The following is a 13,121-nucleotide window of genomic DNA, read 5'->3' as shown; positions in this document are numbered from 1 at the left end:
ATAGGGACGATTATCCACCCATACAAGTAGTTTCCCTCTGCTCTAGTACCGTTACTGCTACCAGAGCACTCACCTTTCCTAGTAAGCTCTCGAAGTTATCTTATTAATTAACCGTATTCACATAAATTAGCAGATATGCATATAAGACACTCCCTGTGACAAACACGCCATTTACATCCCCATGGCACGGGTTGTGCAACCCGAAGGCTAGACTAAGCCTGGGTGATCAACTCAAACAAAGTCAAAAAATACATCCTCTACAAACACATTTGCAAGCATCCGCAACAAAGTTGCTGGTCCGACGCCCTTACTTCAACCTCACACAGACAGTCAGCTGGACCCCCTACACTTCTATCCAGAATAGTGTGGGTGCACATGGTCTAACTAACAACTGTATCATGCTCACAATACACTGGTCCCCAGGGTTCCTAAAGCATATCATGCAATTTAGATAATAGAAATCACCATTTAAAACATTAATTCATATATATTTTCTGTTATTCCAAACACCTGGCCCTCGGCCACAAAATACAATCTGGCATATAGCCACCAATTAAAACTCGGTCCTCGACCATCAAATAATCATCCTATCCCTTAGCTAATCAAATAACACTCGGCCATTGGCCGTTAGTTCAAGCTCCTGCATTTCATAAACAGTTCCAGTATTTTCACGAGCATTTCCAGTATTTCACAAACAATTTAGTATTTTTAAAATCTCAAATCCAAATATACAATAATCCATACAAATTAAATCATCTTCCAAACGATTTTTTTTCACATTTTAACATATCCATATAAACAAACTAGCTTTCTAACGTTCATTTTATTCAAAAATACCATACCATATATCCTAAGTTTGTAAAATCCATTTTGAACGATTGGTTTTCAAAATAACCTTTAAATTCTCAAATAAATAAATAAATAAATATATTTATATAAACATAACAATTAAATGGTTTCAAATTTCATAAAATTACTGACTTAACTTAATCCCCTTACTTGATTCTTGAAAAACCCCGATAACACCCCAGCCTACGCCCCAGGTGTTTAAAAACCCCCGAAACCCTGAAATTCAAATTTCACCATATTATTTGTCACAATTCTTAGAATAACTTTCCCTAAAATTTCCCTACGTTCTGAATACCCTAAATAGCCTAATAAAAGCCTAAATTATCAAACTTACCCCCGATTTAGGATTGGTGCCCCGGAGCTCCAATTCAAAAACCCACTCCGCCTAGATTGTAGAGAATCTTCCCACGAGTCTCCTGACAATTTTTGTTCATTAATGGGGCTTATAGTTTAAGAGAAATTAAGGTAAGTTTGAGATTTGGCCTTATCCCAGGAGATATGCCTATGTCGTTCCCACGACAGGTCCACTCCAGTAGAAATGTCAGTGGCAATGAGCAGAGCCCAACAGTATTTTCGAATTTTTGATCGGCTGAATAATGGAGATGAGATGGAGGAGAGTATGAGAGAGAGGACGAGGAGATCAAAGGGAATGGAAGCTGCACAGTAGGGGGCGGCGGTTCTGAATGTCAATCCTAGATTAGAATGGCTTCCTTATCTATATGTTATATATTATTATTATATTATATTATTTAATTAATAATTATTATTATTTAAAATTAAAAATTAATTAAATTAAATTAAATTTTTTTATTTTTAATTTTTTTATTATTTATTTATTTATTTTTTATTATTTTTAGGATCACTACATGATCTCTTAGAAAGTGGTGTCTTATGTCAATGTTTTTAGTTCTCGAGTGTGATATAGGATTTTTAGAGATGTTTATAGCACTTGTGTTATCACACTTAATTGGTATGGTAGAATATTCTAAATTGTAGTCCTTTAATTGTTATTTCATGTACAAAGTTTGTACACAACAACTCCCAACTGCTACATACTTAACTTCAGCTGTGGATAAAGTTACGAAGTTTTGTTTTTTTGAAAACCAAGACACCAGAGATCGTCCTAGAAAATGACAAGTCTCACTTGTACTTTTTCTATCTATCTTACACCATGCATAATTGGCATCCGAATAGCTAATCATTTTGAATCTGGTGTCCTTAGGATACCAAAGTCCTAAATCGATTGTTCCTATCAAGTACCTTAGGATTTTTTTATAGCTATTTGATGTGATTCTTTTGGTGTTGATTGAAAACGTGCACACATGCAAACCCTAAACATTATATCGAGCCTACTAGCTGTTAAGTATAGCAAACTTCCTATCATGCCCCTATAATATTTCATATCTACCTGTTTCGCCCTTTTCATCTTTATCGAGGCTTATGGAAGTGCTCATAGGGGGTACCTACGGGTTTACTACTTTCCATATCGAATTTCTTAAGCATATCTTTTATGTATTTGGATTGACTTATAAAAGTTTCATTCTTTACTTGTTTGATTTGTAATCCTAGGAAGTAGTTCAATTCTCCCATCATGTAAATTTCAAATTCTTCTTGCATATATTTAGCAAATTATTTACATAGACTATCATTTGTTGCACCAAAAATAATATCATCTACATAAATTTGGATTATGAGTATATCATCTTTCTTAGATTTGATAAACAAAGTACTATCAACCTTACCTCTAGAAAACCCTTTCTCTAGAAGGAATCCACTAAGTCTTTCATACCATGCCCTAGGGGCTTGTTTCAATCGATATAAAGCCTTAGTTTGTACACATATTCAGGTTTTTGTATGTCTTCAAAGCCCAGTGGTTGTTCTACATAAACCTCTTCATTAATATAACCATTTAAAAATGCACTCTTTACGTCCATTTGATATAATTTAAATTCCTTATGAGATGCATAAGCTAAGAGCATTCTAATTGCTTCCACTTTAGCTATGGGAGCAAATGTTTCATTAGAATCTATTCCTTCCTCTTGGTTATATCCTTTAGCTACAATTCTAGCTTTGTTTCTTACCACTATTCCATTTTCATCCTTTTTATTTCTAAATACCCATTTAGTTCTTATGATTAAATAATTTTCCAGTTTGGGAATTAAGGTCTATGCTTTACTTCTTTCAAATTGATTTAATTTTTCTTGCATGACAATTATCCATGAGTCATCATTTAAGGCTTCTTCGACATTCTTTGGTTCATCTTGAGATAAGAAAGCATAGTGATTGCATAGATTTTTCAAAGAGGATCTTGTAGTTATACCTCTTGACAGTTCTCCAATTATTTGATCTTTTAGATGAATTCTTACATATTTCCATTCTTTTGGTAATTCAGTACTTTCAACAGCATTTGATTTTTCTTCATTTTATTCTTCTTTTACTTCTACTATGTTTAAGTCTTCCTATTTTTAAGTAGTTTGAACTTGTTCAACTTTTATTGGTTTATTAAATGGACATTCTTCATCACATGTTACATGAATTGATTCCAAGATTGTAAGAGTTCTTTTATTGTATATTCTATAGGCTTTGCTTTTTAATGAATATCTTAAGAATATCTCTTCATTAGCTTTTGCATCAAATTTGCCTAAATCATCTTTATCATTTAATACATAGCATTTATATCCAAAGACATGGAAATAAGAGATGTTAGGCCTTCTACCTTTCCAAAGCTCATAGGGAGTTTTATTCAGATTTGATCTTATTGAAACTTTATTTATTACATAACATGCAGTGTTTACCACTTCAGCCCAAAAGTATTTTGATAGATTATGTTCATTTAACATTGTTCTTGACATTTCTTTGAAGAGTTCTATTCTTTCTTTCAACAACTCCATTTTGTTGTGGAGTTTTAGGTGCTGAAAAATTATGATTAATCCCATTTTCATTGCAAAATTTATCAACTTCTTTGTTGTTGAATTCTCTTCCTTGATCACTTCTTATGTTTGAAACATTATATCCTTTTTCATTTTGAAGTTTCTTGCATAGATTAATTAACATATTACAAGCTTCATTCTTGGAGGCTAAAAACAATACCCAAGTAAACCTAGAGTAGTCATCAACTATAACAAAGGCATATTGCTTACTTCCTATGCTTTGAGTTCTAGTAGGACCAAACAAATTTAAATGGATGAGCTCTAAGGGTCTACTAGTAGATATATGTTTCTTCTTTTTAAGATTTGTTTTAATTTGTTTTCCAAGGTGGCAAGCATCACAAATTTTATCTTTTATGAACTTTGTATTTGGTAAGCCTTTAACTAAGTTCTTTCTAGATAGATTTGATAATTGGTCCATACTTGCATGTCCTAGTCTTCTATGCCAAAGCCAACTAACTTCATTCCTGGTAGCCAAGTATGTTACATCTTCAGAGATTAGGTTTTCAAGGTATATATAATATACATTATTTACTCTATAGGTTGTGAATAGAATTTCATGTTTTCTAGGATTTTGAACTATACACTTATCTTGCTTAAAGATTATGTCAAGACCTTTGTCACTAAGTTGACTAATGCTTAAAAGGTTATGTTTTAATTCGTCAACTAGCAAAACATCATCAATAGTAAGTAAGGGTTTTTTACCAATTTTACCTATTCCGATGATTTTACCTTTGGTGTTGTCACCGAAGGTCACATAGCCACCATCTTTTTGAACTAGGGACGTGAACTTTGTTCTATCTCCCGTCATATGCCTTGAACACCCGCTATCCAAGTACCATTTTTTTTTTTCATGGAGTAGTCCTAAAGCATACCTACAAGGAAGGATTCATGGTGCTACTCTTGGAACCCAAACCTTCTTAATTCTTTTTAAGTCATACCTAGTTTTAGTGTTTACTTTCCATTCATTCTTGATTTGGACATATTTCTTTTTAAGTGGACAATTGAACTTTATGTATCCCTTATTTCTACACAAGTAACAAGTAGTGTTTTCATGTTATTTGTAGAAGATGTGCTTGCATAGTATTTTGCTTCTTTTACAAAATATCTCATAAATAAATTTTTCTTCCTTTTGTTTTCTATTCCATTGTAACCAATTCCTTCTTTATTACTTATCATCCTTTGTTAACCAACCATTTTTTCAAAATTTTCTTTACCTCTAGTAAAGTTGTAAATGATTTTATCTTTATCTTCAATTTTACTTTTAAGATCACTTATTTCTAGGTCTTTCTTGCTTTCATCATTTACTTGTAGTTTTACTAATTCTTGAGACATATTATTAATTTTTTTTATTAGATCATCAATATGAGAATCTTTTTCTTTTTCATCCGATTTAGAACTTTCTAGTTGATTCTTAAGATTTTCATTTTTTTTTTCTTTTTAGGCTATGTTTCTTTTAGACACTTTGATGAACCTATTGTATAAGTTGAACAATTCAGCTTGGATTCCCTTGTAAAAAGGCATACTATCACATAAATTATTATTAAACTCTCCACTATATTCTTCCGATGAACTATAATAAGAATTTACCTCATTATTGTATGTCATAAAGCACATGTTGGCAACTTCTTATTCACTCGATTCATCCTCCGATTCGTTTGAGCTTGACACTTTAGGTTTCCAAATGCTTTGAATCAAATTGGTCCACTTGAGTTTCCTTTGGATCACTTTGAAGATAAGTGTGGCTTTATGGTCCTTAGTGATCCTAAATTTGTAATTCTTTTGATCTTTTGAACTTTGTCAATTAAGCATTCCTGAAACATCATCACTTAACAACAATATGTTAAATCAATCTTCATTTGTTAGGCCAACACACTGTTCACCCATGGAGTCAACCTTTGACCATGCCTAGGCCAACGGAACCCAGCATACACAAATTGGCTCAGTCGACCAAACAAGTCCAAAGTCAACATATTGACTTCCCTTGGTCGACCATTCTGTTTTGAACGCACCATCTTTGGTCGATCAAACCATAAAGTGTCTGACACCCCAACTACTTTATCGACCAAATATGTAGTTCAAGTTTGCCTTGGTCGACCGAACCTAGATGAGTAGCCGACCGACCTTTGTTTTGGTCGACCGAACCCACGAAGGGTTCAAAATCACCCTAAGACGGTTGACCATATCCACAATTCAAAGTTGTCACGATCAACCGTACTTATAAAAGTGGTCGACCGAACCTTGAATATGGTCGATTAAACCTCTCAGGTTGGCGCATTTTTACCGTGGTAATTAGGGGTTAATTTTAATTAAACTTAATCAAACTTTTTCTAACATTTCCCTTGTGTCCCAAAAGGCCATATTTTACAAGAAGTCTATAAATTGCTCCTCATAATCCATTTCAAATCTATGCTTAGATTAGAAAATCCTCTCATACAAATTTTGTGTTTTTAATCCATACTCTCTGATTCTTATTGAATTGAAAATATTTTAAGAGAGATTGTAACACCCCGACCCCGAGGGGTCTGGGATATTAACTTTTTACTACTCATTTACAGCGGAAGCAAAATAAACTCAATTTTTATTAAACCAGAGCGCTAATCATCTATATTACAATCACATATTTCAAAAGAAGATAATTACACAAACGTAAATATCTGAAATCATACTAATATTTCTAGTCAATCTTTATTTTTCTAATCCCCACCCGCATGCTTGCTAAGCCTGATTTCCGACATGTCCTTCAGAGTTATCTGAAATAAAATATGATTGGGGTGAGACGACGCTCAGTAAGTAAATAAGATTATTATTAGTGTGTGGCCAAAATGAGTTTTTAAAGAATTTCGTAAAACAATATTTAATACTATAAGTTCAAGACTGCTTTTAGAATAAATATAAATTTAAAAATTTCTGCATAAAACTTTTTTCATCAATTTCAACAGTAAATTTTTACAATCATATACTATAACTGCTAAATTAAACTTTTAATTTTAAAACTGTAAAAATATTTAATGATAAACATACATATACTTTTCCTTATACGTTTTCTTTAGATCGTCATTTAAGCACCAAAATGATCATTTTCACGTAAACTTACACTTTTCCTTCAAATCATCAGTAACTTTGTACACGTATTTAAATATGTATAAACATATATTATAAAACCACCCTTAGGCCTGTTTGCCGTAAGTCATGTTTACCCCTATGACTGGGTTGTGCGGTCGGAAGACTGGACTTAGCTGGCTGGCCGACCAAACTAATCAACGTACGTAAACTTTAAGTGAGATTTTCCTTATTAAGTCCTGGTCCGGAACCAAGTGTGCACTCAGGAGAAATCCACTAACATAAATAACCACTCTGTAAACCGTGTGGGTGTACTCTGATCCGTATAAACTTTAGGCTGCGGTACCGAGCATCTGTAACTTTGAACTTTCGTTGCCATAAGGGGTTTTTAAATCATCTTATTATAATTCATACAATTTAAAATAATATCGTGAAAATCTCATCTTTACTCATATTTTCATAAAAAATGCAACTTATAAATAAACTCATGCCACACAATTTTTGTGTTAAAAATATATATAATTTTATTTTTGAATAGAAAGAAATGCTGAAAATTTACCCGAGGAGATTGGAACATTTCTTAACCCAAAAATAGATGCAAGTATATTAAAGATAGAACTGGTATAATTAAATATGCGTAAAAATAAACTTATGGAAATTTTGTGGAACTAAGTAACATAATTAAAATTTACGTACAAAATAAACTCGAGTATGAACTTAAAAAAAAAAAGAAACTAACATAATCAAAATTTACTTACTTTCTTCTTTTACCGCGTGCTACGAACACAATAACTATCTTTAAGAAATGAGATCGGAAAGAGTGGGTGATTGAGAACTTATTTAAAAATTCTCTCTCCACCACAATTTCTTTCACTCACTAATTCTTCTCTTCCTTGAAAAATTGTTGTGAAAAATGAAGTTTGAGAACTCCCTATTTATAGGAAAATTTTGGGGAAGAAATGAAATTTATAAAAGTGTGAGGAGATGGGTGAAATTATAATTTTTTAAAATAAAAGAATGGGCAAAGTATGGGTAAGGTATGGGTTGAGTGTGGGATGGGGATGGAGGCCATATGGGAGTGCTTGCCACCATTCCCAATAAATAAATTTTTAATTAATTAGTTACCTAATTAATTAATCAATTAGTTAATTAATTATTTTATTATTTTATTATTTTTCTTTATCATTATTATCATTATTATTCTTATTATTATTACTTTTAAACTATTTTTAGTAATAATTTATTTTATTATTTATTTTTGAATAAGAATTAAATTTAAATTTTGAAAACTCATGTGGGCCCCACGTAGTCTTGTGGGCCCCACACAACTTCGAGACCAAAATGGATCGTACGTAACTCCAATAACTCTTATAAGATTTTATGCATCCTACATAACTTTGAGACTCATGTAAACCTCCACACAGTCTTGTGGGCCTCGCATAGGATACCTATATTATTATTATTTTATCATATATTTTTACAAATTATATCAGTCAAAACATTATTTTATGTACTTATTTACGTATATAAACAGTGTCTACCCTGTTTTATCCTATGAAATTCCATTTTGACCAGGCCAACCTCCAGGGAACGACTGAGCCGCAATGGTCTCTGAGCACTCGCTTAGACAAGGTCTTTCTTAGGCATCAAACATGAAATCAAGGATCCTAACAGAGAAACACTTTTTTTTTTTTTAATACTAACTATTATTCATTTTTTTTTTCTTGGGTTATTACATCCTCCCCTCCTTATAAAAATTTCGTCCTCGAAATTTGCAAAGATTTAAATAAGTACCTTGTATAATGTTGTGCTTTTACCCGATCCTGCTATCGTCGAAAAGATGTGGGTATTTTTGGCGTATTTCTGCTTCTAGTTCCCATGATGCTTCCTCAATGTCGTGGTTGTGCCAGAGCACTTTTACTAGTGAAATCTTCTTTGTGCGCAACTCCTGATCCTTCTTGTCTAAAATCTGGATTGGTACTTCTTCATATGATAGAGTGTCACTAACTTCTAACAACTCATAACTTATCACATGAGAAGGGTCTGGGACGTACTTCTTTAACATTGAGATATGGAATACATCATGAATTCTCGATAGTGCAGGAGGTAAGGCAATTCTGTAAGCGACTGGACCAATCTTCCCCAATACCTCGAATGGTCCAATATACCTGGGGCTTAGTTTGCCCTTCTTCCCAAACCTAATGATTCTTTTCATTGGAGCTACTTTTAAAAATATTTTATCCCCCACTTCAAACTCCAACTCACGTTGACGGGTATTCGCATAGCTCCTTTGCCGACTTTGAGCGATTTTTATTTTGTCCCGGATGAGCTTAATTTTCTCAGAGGTTCTTTGTATAATCTCGGGACCTAAAATTTGTCGTTCGCCAACCTCATCCCAATATAATGGGGATCGACACTTTCGGCCATATAACGCTTCATACGGTGCCATCTCTATACTAGACTGATAACTGTTGTTATAGGCGAACTCAACTAACGGTAGATACTGAATCCAACTTCCCTTGAAATCCAGTACACAAGCTCTTAACATATCCTCCAATATCTGAATGGTTCTCTCCGACTGCCCATCAGTTTGAGGATGAAATGCTGTGCTGAAGGTAAGTCGTGATCCCAAGGCTCTTTGCAAACTCTTCCAGAATTGTGATGTGAATCGTGGATCTCGATCTGATACGATAGAAATGGGCACACCATGTAGTCTAACTATCTCTTGAACATATAATTCTACAAGCTTGGTCATAGAGTAGTTAACTTTGATTGGAATAAAGTGAGCAGTCTTTTTTAGACGATCAACAACCACCCAGATGGCGTTCTGTCCATGGAGTGCTGGAGGTAGCCCAGTTACAAAATCCATGGAGATGTGCTCCCATTTCCATTCAGGAATGTGGAGTAGTTGCAGTGGTCCTGCTGGTCTCTGGTGCTCAGCCTTGACTTGCTGACAAGTAAGACACTGTTCCACAAATTGTGCAATCTCCCTCTTCATGTTATTCCACCAAAAAGACTCTCTCAAGTCCCTATACATCTTTGTGCTTCCTGGATGCACTGTATAAAGAGATCGATGAGCTTCTTCCAATATTGTTCTTTTGATATCTTTATCATTGGGCACAGACAATCTAGTTTGAAATCTCAAAACTCCATCATCAGATATGTTAAAGTCTCCCTTCAGTCCACTCTGTACCTTACCCATAATCTTCACTAGCTCTACATCTTCCATCTGTGTAGCCTTAATCTTTTCTGGTAAGGACTGTTAGATTACCAGATTAGCAATAAGAGCTTGATGATTTCCTTCCACTATTTCCACACCAAATCATTTCAAGTCCATCATAATTTGATGTTGGGTCACCATTGCTGAGACTAACGCATTCATTGACTTTCGACTTAATGCATCTGCTACCACATTAGCTTTTCCTGGGTGATAGTTGATGGCGCAATCATAATCTTTGATTAATTCTAACCATCTTCTCTGTCTCATGTTTAATTCCTTTTGTGTGAAAAAGTATTTGAGACTTTTATGGTCTGTGAAAATCTCACACCTTTCACCATAGAGATAGTGTCTCCAGATTTTTAATGCGAATACCACAGCTGCTAGCTCTAAATCATGTGTGGGATAATTCTTCTCGTAGTCCTTGAGTTGTCGAGAAGCATATGCAATGACCTTCCCCTGTTGCATTAATACACACCCGAGCCCTTTCCGAGATGCATCACTGTAGATCACAAAACCATCTTCTCCTGATGGAATTATCAGCACCGGGGCAGTGATGAGTCGTTGCTTTAATTCTTGAAAGCTTTGCTCACATTCATCAGTCCATTCATACTTCACATTCTTTCTTGTCAATCTCGTCAGAGGACCAGATATTTTAGAAAACCCTTCCACAAATCGACGATAATATCCTGCCAGACCTAAGAAACTCCTGATCTCATGAACATTCTTCGGTCTCGTCCAATCCACTACAGCCTCTATTTTACTTGGGTCCACAGAGATACCATCTTTAGATATTACGTGCCCTAAGAATGCAACTCTCTCTAGCCAGAACTCACATTTCGTAAGTTTGGCATAGAGTTTCTTTTCTCTTAGTATTTTGAGTACTAGCCTCAAATGGTTCTCATGTTCCTGGGGGCTTTTTGAATAAATCAAAATATCATCAATGAAGACCACCACAAATTGATCTAGATATTCATGAAAAACCCTATTCATAAGGTCCATAAAGGCAGCAGGAGCATTAGTCAGTCCAAATGGCATAACTAAGAATTCATAGTGACCATATCTCGTTCGGAATGCGGTCTTTGGAACATCTTCAGATTTGATTTTCACTTGATGGTACCCTGATCGGAGGTCAATTTTAGAGAAGACTTGTGTTCCTTGGAGTTGATCAAACAAGTCATCTATGCGAGGTATTGGGTACTTGTTCTTAATGGTCACTTTATTTATTTCCCGATAATCAATACACATTTTCATCGATCCATCTTTCTTCTTAACAAATAGTACTGGTGCTCCCCATGGTGACACGCTGGGTCTGATGAATCCTTTGTCCAGCAACTCTTGTAATTGTTCCTTCAGTTCTTTCAATTCTACTGGTGCCATTCTGTATGGAGCTTTAGATATCGGTGTCGTCCCTGGTAGTAGGTCGATAACAAACTCGATTTCGCGGTCAGGAGGTAGCCCAGGTAAATCCTCAGGGAATACATCTAAGAATTCCCTTACTATTGGGATATCCTCGAGCTTCAATTCTTCCTTTGGTGCCTCCACCACGCATGCTAGATACCCTTGACATCCATTCAAGAGTAAACTCTTTGCCTGGATTGCCGACAATATTTGTGGTGAAGGGTATACACGAGTTCCATTGAACTTGTATTCTTGCTCTCCAGGAGGTCTAAACACCACCTCCTTATTATAGCAATTTATACTGGCATAACTAGAAGTTAGCCAGTCCATCCCAAGAATTACGTCAAACCCGTGCATATTAAATACTACCAAGTTAACTAGTAGTATTCTTTCCTCAATACAAATTGGGTAGCCTTTAAGTATTTTTCTACATACTACCGACATTCCCATTGGTGTGCCCACAGATAACTCAGTCTCTAATGGCTAAGTCTCTACCCCGCATATTTTAACATAAGCTGTAGATATAAAGGAGTGTGTGGCTCCAGAATCAAATAATACTACTGCTTTCTTGGAGAATATGGGAATAATACCTGTCACCACATCACTAGTATTTTCGGCATCTCCTGGAGTGAGGGCATAGACACGTGCTTGAGTGGTGTTCTGTTGATTGTTGCTTCGAGGTGCCTCATTGCCTCCTTTTTGTTGATTTTGTGGGCATTCTCGTTGCATATGACCAAGTTCACCACACCGATAACATACCCCTAGTCCGACTCGACACTCTCCCCCATGTAATTTATTGCATTTTGGACAAGGGGTGCCTTGTGCATTGTTTGAGTTTCTCGCTGTTTGCCCTCGCCCCACATTGCTGCTGCTACTGTTGCTGCTGTTGTTGTTGTTGTTGCTCCTTTTCCAAGGTCCTTGATTTCTGCCAGGATGAGACCCTTGTGGCATGGGCCTCTTTCTCTGCTCGGATATCTCCGCACTCCTTTGTAGACTTTCTTTTGCCTTCGTTGCTTTGTTCACCAATTGGGAGAAGTCTTCGAGCTCGAATACTGTTACCATCTCATAAATCCTTGAGTTCAATCCTTCCTCAAATTTTCAAGCTTTCTTTGATTTGTCCGGAACCAAGTAAGATGCAAAACGAGATAATTCAATGAACTTTGCTGCATATTGTTGTACATTCATATTTCCTTGTTTCAACTCCAAAAATTCCCTGGCCTTAGCATCTCTGGTGGTTTTAGGGAAAAATCGTTCAAAGAAAATTTCCTTAAAACGCTCCCACGTAAGGACGGTTGGATTTGGTCCTTCCTCCAAGAGTAACTTTTTCGAGTTCCACCAACGTTTGGCTTCACCAATCATTTTATAGGCTGCATATAGCACCTTCTGTTCGTCCGTACAATGAAGGACTCGTAGTATTTCTTCCATTGCTTGCATCCAATCTTCTGCAGCAATTGGATCGGCTTTTCCCTCAAAAGTCGGAGGGTGCATTCGATTGAACTGTTCAACTGTACAACCTTGATGGGTTGGTGGATCATTCCGATCCTTGGAGTTCCGCAAAAGTTCCTTTATGACTTGTGCCACATCACGCAATACTGTAGTAGTATTGATGTCTTCTCCATTGCAGGTACTCGTATTATTCTCATTTCCTTCAACACTTACGTTGT

Source organism: Malania oleifera, chromosome 1 (assembly GCF_029873635.1).
Source record: "Malania oleifera isolate guangnan ecotype guangnan chromosome 1, ASM2987363v1, whole genome shotgun sequence".
NCBI lineage: Eukaryota > Viridiplantae > Streptophyta > Magnoliopsida > Santalales > Ximeniaceae > Malania > Malania oleifera.
The sequence above is the reverse complement of the archived record's forward strand: the minus strand, read 5'-3'. Positions refer to the sequence as shown.